Genomic DNA, 7,431 nt, shown 5'->3' on the forward strand with positions numbered 1-7,431 from the left:
GATCTTTATTTGCTGGAAAATGACAATCAGTCAAATTTGTGTTTTAAGCATACCTGACACATCCCTAAACCGGAAATTTAAAGCAGAACGGCACCACTTGCAGGTTTGTGTTAATCAAAAGCCAGCTAGTGTAGCATATGTAAGCACACTGCCATATGCATAATTTATTTTTGCACTGTTAATCAATTTTACATTTTCACTTAGTGCAGGTCAATGTAAGGAAGATACTACAGACATTTAAATCATTTTTTGTATATACTCCTTAACTTTTTCACTGTCTGACCATCATCTTAATGTTTATGCAGTTCAATGTTTTTATTATTTTTTATATCTAAAGCACCTTTTTTCAATAAAGTATTTAGATGTTTCGGCAGCATCTGTCATCAGGGTCTAAGCATGATTTGTTTCTTGTTGTTCTGATGAAGGAAACTTGTGTTGGGGAGGATTCAGTGTCTGTTGAGGCCCATGTGAATGTGCTACAAAGTGAGTATCAGAAAACACATCCAGACCCCTCGACTGTCAAAGACCACAAGGCAGGAACATTCTCCTGGAGACGTTGAGAAAGCACGGAAGGAATGTCTGTGGAGGATGTACTCAAAAAATATCCATACTTAAGGACACCTGCTGGAATGAATATAGTACAAAAAAATCATCAACGGTAAAATATCTTTTTTTAAATTTTCTCATGCAATATTTTATTTTTTTGTTCTGTTTTTATTTTATTTGTTTTGTTTTTATTTAAATAGTTTTTTTTAGAAATGTATGTTTTTTTTATCAGTGTATACAAGAACTTGAAATGCATTGTATATTGTGACCCTTATACATTAGCTTCTAATTGATTTTGCAGTTCTGCACTGTATGTAGCTACACTGTCTGAGCCAAAAAGGATGGAACAGAATCTGTTGAATGTTAAAAGCATTTTTTTTATTATTATTATTATTTTAATTATTATTATTTATTTAGTTTTTATGTATGGGGACCCTGCTACACTCTTTCCTACCATACAACTGATGGATACTGACTGTAAAATGGTAAAATCATAGGAGTGTGGGCTCAGTGTGGTGACAGCATATGGAATAGACGGTGCCAGTGCACTCAGCCTTCTGATGAAGCCTCCTTCAGAACAGCCTTCAGGTATGTATTCTTGCTTTCAACATTGCATATCCAACACACCTGAGAAGAGAAAAGACACTGACCTTTCCTCTTCAGAGGCACATTCTCAACATTAGAAGATGGACACTAGCACTGCCAGTAACTTTACTCTGAATGATTAGCCTTTTGTATTAGATCCGCAAGATGCTCTCAATCTGTACCCATTGCCCAAAAGTGTACCTGGCTGACTTTGACTCGAATGTACCATTGGACATTCTTCTATCTATGTATCTATCTATCTATCTATCTATCTGCACTCGAAGGACATTCATCTATCTATCTATCTATCTATCATTTATGTAATTGAAACTGGAAAGGCTGAAATAAATGTTTTAGTGAATAAAGCTGTGTCTGTTTGCTTAATTTCTTAAAGTTACTTAACATAAGGTTACTAAACTCTTCTGACAAATTTTTGAATTTTATAATTTAGTGGTTTTGTCAACTATATATTTTTCTCTATTAGGCAAAACAGTTTTCGAGGGTAACACGTTAAAAAAAGATTTCATTTGTTGACACTGATGTATTAACTAACATTAACTATGAGCAATACCTTTGATAACACATTTATTAAACTTTGTTAGTTAATAGAAATACAGCTGTTCGTTGTTTGTTCTTGTTAGTTCACTTCACAGTGCATCAACTAATGTTAACAAATAAAATTTTTGACTTTAACTTAAGAACAGCTGGTGTGACTAACCGTGTTAAGAGATGTTTTTATTCTCAAAAAATAACTGTAATTTGTTTTTGATTACTGATAAATCAAGACCTAAACTTGCGGTGGTGATGACGTCAGTAACCCGTGCTATGTAGAAGTTTTGAAGGTACTTTCAAAATTAATTTAAAATAATATTCTTAATAGCATTAACGCCATTTTTACCTTGGAAGAATTAGTAGGTTTTGTAGGATTATGTTGAATTGCTGGCTTCAGCGCAATCTGCGATTAAGAGTATATTGCTCGCCAGTTTTTTTTTTTTTTTTAACAGCCAGCTTTTGCATTACCTTTTGACAGCCCCTACGCTTCATTTCACCAGTAGAGAAAGCTTTTGGCACGCCCCCAACACTTTAGGCAGCGCCCATTGCTCCAGGCTGCAGTTACCCCTACCGGGCCCCTGTCCCAAATGGCACCGCAGCGGGACTTGTGGACTTCCTCAGAGTCCACACTTTGAGTGTTGACGTCATGTAGTGCAGACCTATAGGGCCCTGGCCTTGGTGAGTCCACGAGGGCGCACTGAGAGGAAGGTATTTTTGGGACAGATTCAATCATCGCGCCAGAAATAGCGGTCTGGTTGTTTTTTGACAGGAGCTGCATGTTAGGGGAATATGCTTTGTATTCCATTTGAACTAAGATTACAATTTTAACACATAATAAACATGTGTGTGAGTTTTAGATGAATTTACAGGTTTAAATATAAATATAGGTTTACATATGACTCAGTAAAGCCCTGACATTCGGTTCTATTTATTTAATCGGTCGTATTATTCCAACACGCTATTATTATGTTTGAGATATCAACCACTGGTCGATGACCATAATGTTTGTATAAACTCTAGGTAACAACTGGTAAAATGTGTACACCTAGGTCATAAAAACCGTAATGATACCTACACTTAAATATTTTCTTTCTTTTCAGCCTTGTCATCAATTGCTCTTGGCGAAAATCTCGTCCCATCCGTTGTCACATTGTGGCATTTTAGCAAAGGATTCCTGGGTTGTTAATGTGTGCAGAACCTGCATCTATGCAGGCTTCATGGAAGACCGCTTCAAGGGTTCAAAGGGGGTGCTGCTGAGCACACTTCAGAGCATTAAAATGCTGAATGGGACGGCCTACGGACTCATAGACTCAGCAAGCACGGGCAATTTAAGTCCACGAGACCGAAAGTCCACATGAAGTGCGCCATTTGGGACAAGGCCTAGTTCACAAATGACATGTACCTGTTTATTCAACTCGTTCATGACAACATGTACCAGTTCATTCAACTCATTCACAAATGACATGTACCAGTTCATTCAACTCGTTCACTCGAAACCAGTTCGGTCATTTCGTTCACAAACGAGAAGATCTCTCAATCTTGTTCAGACTCAAATGAAACTTGTTCAGTGAAGGGTGTATTCATTCACTACATTCAACAAATCAAAGTCAACTGCGGGTGGCAGATCCTTTTCCTATTTAGTGCCTAAATTTTGGAATAACTTAGGAATAATTTTTCGGGAGGCAGACAAGCCCTTTCAGTTTAAAATCTAGTTAAGGACTTATCTCTTTAACCTGCCGTGCCATATAACACACTAATACATTTGCTTAATGTCCAAATCAAATAAAGGATTTTTAGGCTGTATTAATTAGGTAAGCTGGAACCAGGGACGCTTCGCATAACACCCCGATGTACTTGCTACATCGTTAGAAGAAAACCAAACATCTATGCTAAAAATTAGTCTGTTTTTCTCTTATTCCGAAGATGCCTGGCATATGAATCCAGTCTGTATCCAGGATGGATAGTCACTACAAGTCACCGGGTCAGTGAGTATCCAGCCCGAGGTGATGGATCAGCACCTCAAAGAAAAAGGACCTCCTACAGCCCGGAATGTCGAGTGGGGAATGACCAGGGCAGCTTCACAGCAAAATCCCCAGTGTTAATTTAGCACTCTGAGTGTGAGTCATATAAACACTGAAGTAGTGTTAAAAGCCTCACTGAAGCAGTGTTGAAGTTAATGATATAATTAGGTGATTGATTGAGTGATGATTGACCATTATTGAAGACACCTGATTTTAACAAGCAGAATCACCAAAGAATACAATCACAATTTGTGTGTCACCATTATAGTGGTCAGTATTTGCTTTAGTTGGGATCTTGACCCTTAAGTAGTTAACTTTAGGTTTTGTGTAGCTGTGTTATAACAAACAGACAAACCAGAGGCAATGTTATCATGTTGTCTTGATTATGTTTTGGATCTGAATACTTAATGTTTGTTTTGTTTTTTTTTTATTTATTTTATATGTTAAATACAAGACCTTACATTTTTGGCTTAATCAGACAGTTGTTTTTAAAAGTTACAGCTACATAATAAATAAAGAATTTTTTCTTTAGACACACAGACATCAAGAATCAGCGTGAGCATCTAGCAATGGTGACCATCAAAAAAGCATGTTATAGCCAATAAAATCTCATGCATTTTTTGCCGTTTTATGTGACTTTTTGAGTATTTGGTTTGTGATGTTCAGAGTTGATCTGACATCTGAATATGCTGTTTGTCACCGTTGTTCATTCACTGATTCTTGATGTCTGTGTGTGCCTAAAATAATGAATCTTGAAAAAGAAATCAGAACAGTTTGCAAAGGATCCTTACAAAATGCACAGCAAATACAGACTCTTTCAATATAAAATATAACTCAGAGAAAAGACTCCAAATGAGTTTACATTAAAACATAATCATCACCACCTGATGACTTTCACTCTCTGTTATAACTCAGTTATATCAGCCAAACAAAATTTAAAGCTAAAAAGTCAAGGGTCAAGATCCCCCTAAAAGCAAACGCAGGCCACTATAATGGTGACACACAAATTTGTGATTTTCGTTTGGTGATTCTGCTTGTTAACATGGGTATGTCTGACAATAATGGTCAATCATAACTCAATTAATCACCTAATTATCTCATCACCTAATTATCTCATTAACACTGCTTCAGAGTTTATATGAGTCAATATCTGTGAGTGTTAAATTAGTGTTGGATATTTTGCTGTATACATTTTTGCTGGTTTACATTTAGTCATGTGCGATATTCATTGTTTATGTGAGTCCACAACAATATGTATTTGCTATCATGAGAATAAATGTGCTATGTATGTGGTAATTGTGTTCTTTTTTCCTATAAATTGTTAATAGTATCAGTGACCATCTACAATAATGACCCAATAATGCAGTTTATTTATTAATAAACAACATACTTACTATATTTCAGAAGATAAATAATAACCTGTTACCAAACGAGCCAATGCAAATAAAGAACCCCACTCAAGAACCTGCAACACAGCTAAGACCAAGCGAGGCAGACTTTTCCATCTCTTCAGCGATCTCAAAGGAGGAGAAATGTCGCTTCGGAGCACATAAACAATATACATTTTGGAAATGCCAGGTATGTGATGTTGATTTATATATTTCAACATGACACATGAGCCTGCATTTATTTGATCCAAGCCAAGAAAGTTGATTTTTTGCTAACGAAATATTGTGAAATAATTTTACTATTTAAAATTAAAAGCTTTACTTTCTATTTGAATATATTTTTAAAAATTTAATTTATTCCATAATGATCAAAGCTAAATTTTCAACATCACATTACTCCAGTCTTACTCAAGTGTAAACAGCCGCTATGTTTTGGCTGAGTGTTATATATATAAGCATTTGCTTTTGAAATGAGGATTTTATTTTAGTTCCCCTAGATGTTCTGCTAAAAAGGTAGGACAACATTTCTCTAAAACATTCTAAACATGTCTATTGATAACACTGTTAGAACAGTATCCTCTAACATTCTAATAAACTTCCCATTACACTGATGTGGGATACATTGCTCAGAGAATAAATGTTGGTTTGGTAGAAAACTAGCCTTTGTTTTGATGTCAAACTCCAGTAAATAACTCCAAAAACAGTTTTTACCAACTTCACTTTGTATAGAAACAAGACTGACTTTAACATGTATTATAAACAAGACTGACTTTATTTCTATTGATTATTATAGTTCTTATTGAGGTGTTGATGGTTTATTGAAAATAATAGTTTAGTTTGATGTCACCATTATGGTGAATCAGTACTTAGGCAGTATGAGTCTTTTCAATGTTACTTTTTGTTTAACTGCTGTAACTATATTTGTTATGGCAAAAAACAGTAAGGTGAGAGTGTAATGTGGTGAGTTTTTTTTTTTACTTGCTGGTGTTAAAAGTTTCATCATGTAATGATCTGATCAGCTGGTTTTATCTGGAGTCTAATCTGTGCTATTAGTTTAATATTAGTGACAAATGTGTTGCGACACATAAGATCCTGCAGATTTATATCATATGTATTTTTCTCTCTCTTTTTGAATTACACTGTTCATGAACCACTGAGTGCTTAGACACACAGGGACCTCAAGAATTATTGTATGAATCTCAACAATGGTGACATGCTTCATGTTGCAATGCATTCTGGGTGCCATGGATGAGTTTTGCATGATGTACCCAGAATACATTGCAGCATGAAGCATGCCAACATTGTTCAGGTTCATACACTGAATCTTGATGTTTGTGTGACCAGAGTTTTTTTCTTTTGTCTAATCCTTGAAATTATCTGCTTTAAATTCAGCTGTATCTCAGGCTGTGGACCCATTGAGTCACTTGAATAAATGATATACAACTAACACAATACATTAGATTGGGTGAAACCAGGTAATCAGAACACATATGTGGTGATGTCTTAATCATCAGCAAGCAACCAGCATCATCTAACCACATGTTATCTTGCTATTTTTGCCATAATAAAGATTACAGCAGTTTAAGAACAACACTGACAAGTCAAGTGTCAAATTGCACAACTAAAGCCAACACTGACCACCATTATGGTGACATCAAACCAAATTATTACTTTAAAACAGACATCAAAATCAACATCTAAACCTCTGCTTAAATCTTTATTAGAATGTTAGAGGATAATGTTCTAATAATGTTATTAATAAACATTTTTAGAATGTTAATAAACCTGCTAAAAACATTGTTAGAACAATGCATGGTAATGTTCTTAGAACATTTTTAGAACAAAAAAATTCTAGCTGGGTATGCGTGGCAAGCCACACCCATGGGGGTTCAAACTGTGGGTGAGAACTGGAATCTCTGGTACGCTGTGTGACTTTGATGTGTACCAAGGGAGTGTAGATGGAATACGACAAGCCAAATCTGAACTAGGACTGTCAGGTGATGTTGTGATGAAGCTCGCCTCCACACTTCCAGTGGGTCAAAACTACAAGATCTTCGCAGACAACTACTTCACTGGTGTCGCATTTGTAGTCAAGCTCCTTGAGCGTGGAATCCATCATGTGGGTATAGCGAGGCATGTACGCCTACCCAACTGCAACCTTGAAGATGAGAAGAGCTTAAAGAAAAAGGGGAGAGGAAGCTTTGATGTCCAAGTGGAGGGGAACCACAACATCTGCACTGTCAAATGGTATGACAACCGAGCAGTCACACTTGTGTCATCCTTTGCTGGACCAGAACCTGTGCAGAAGATTCAGCGCTGGGACAAANTGATGTTGAGAG

Source organism: Cyprinus carpio, chromosome B22, assembly GCF_018340385.1.
Source record: "Cyprinus carpio isolate SPL01 chromosome B22, ASM1834038v1, whole genome shotgun sequence".
Classification (NCBI taxonomy): Eukaryota; Metazoa; Chordata; class Actinopteri; order Cypriniformes; family Cyprinidae; genus Cyprinus; species Cyprinus carpio.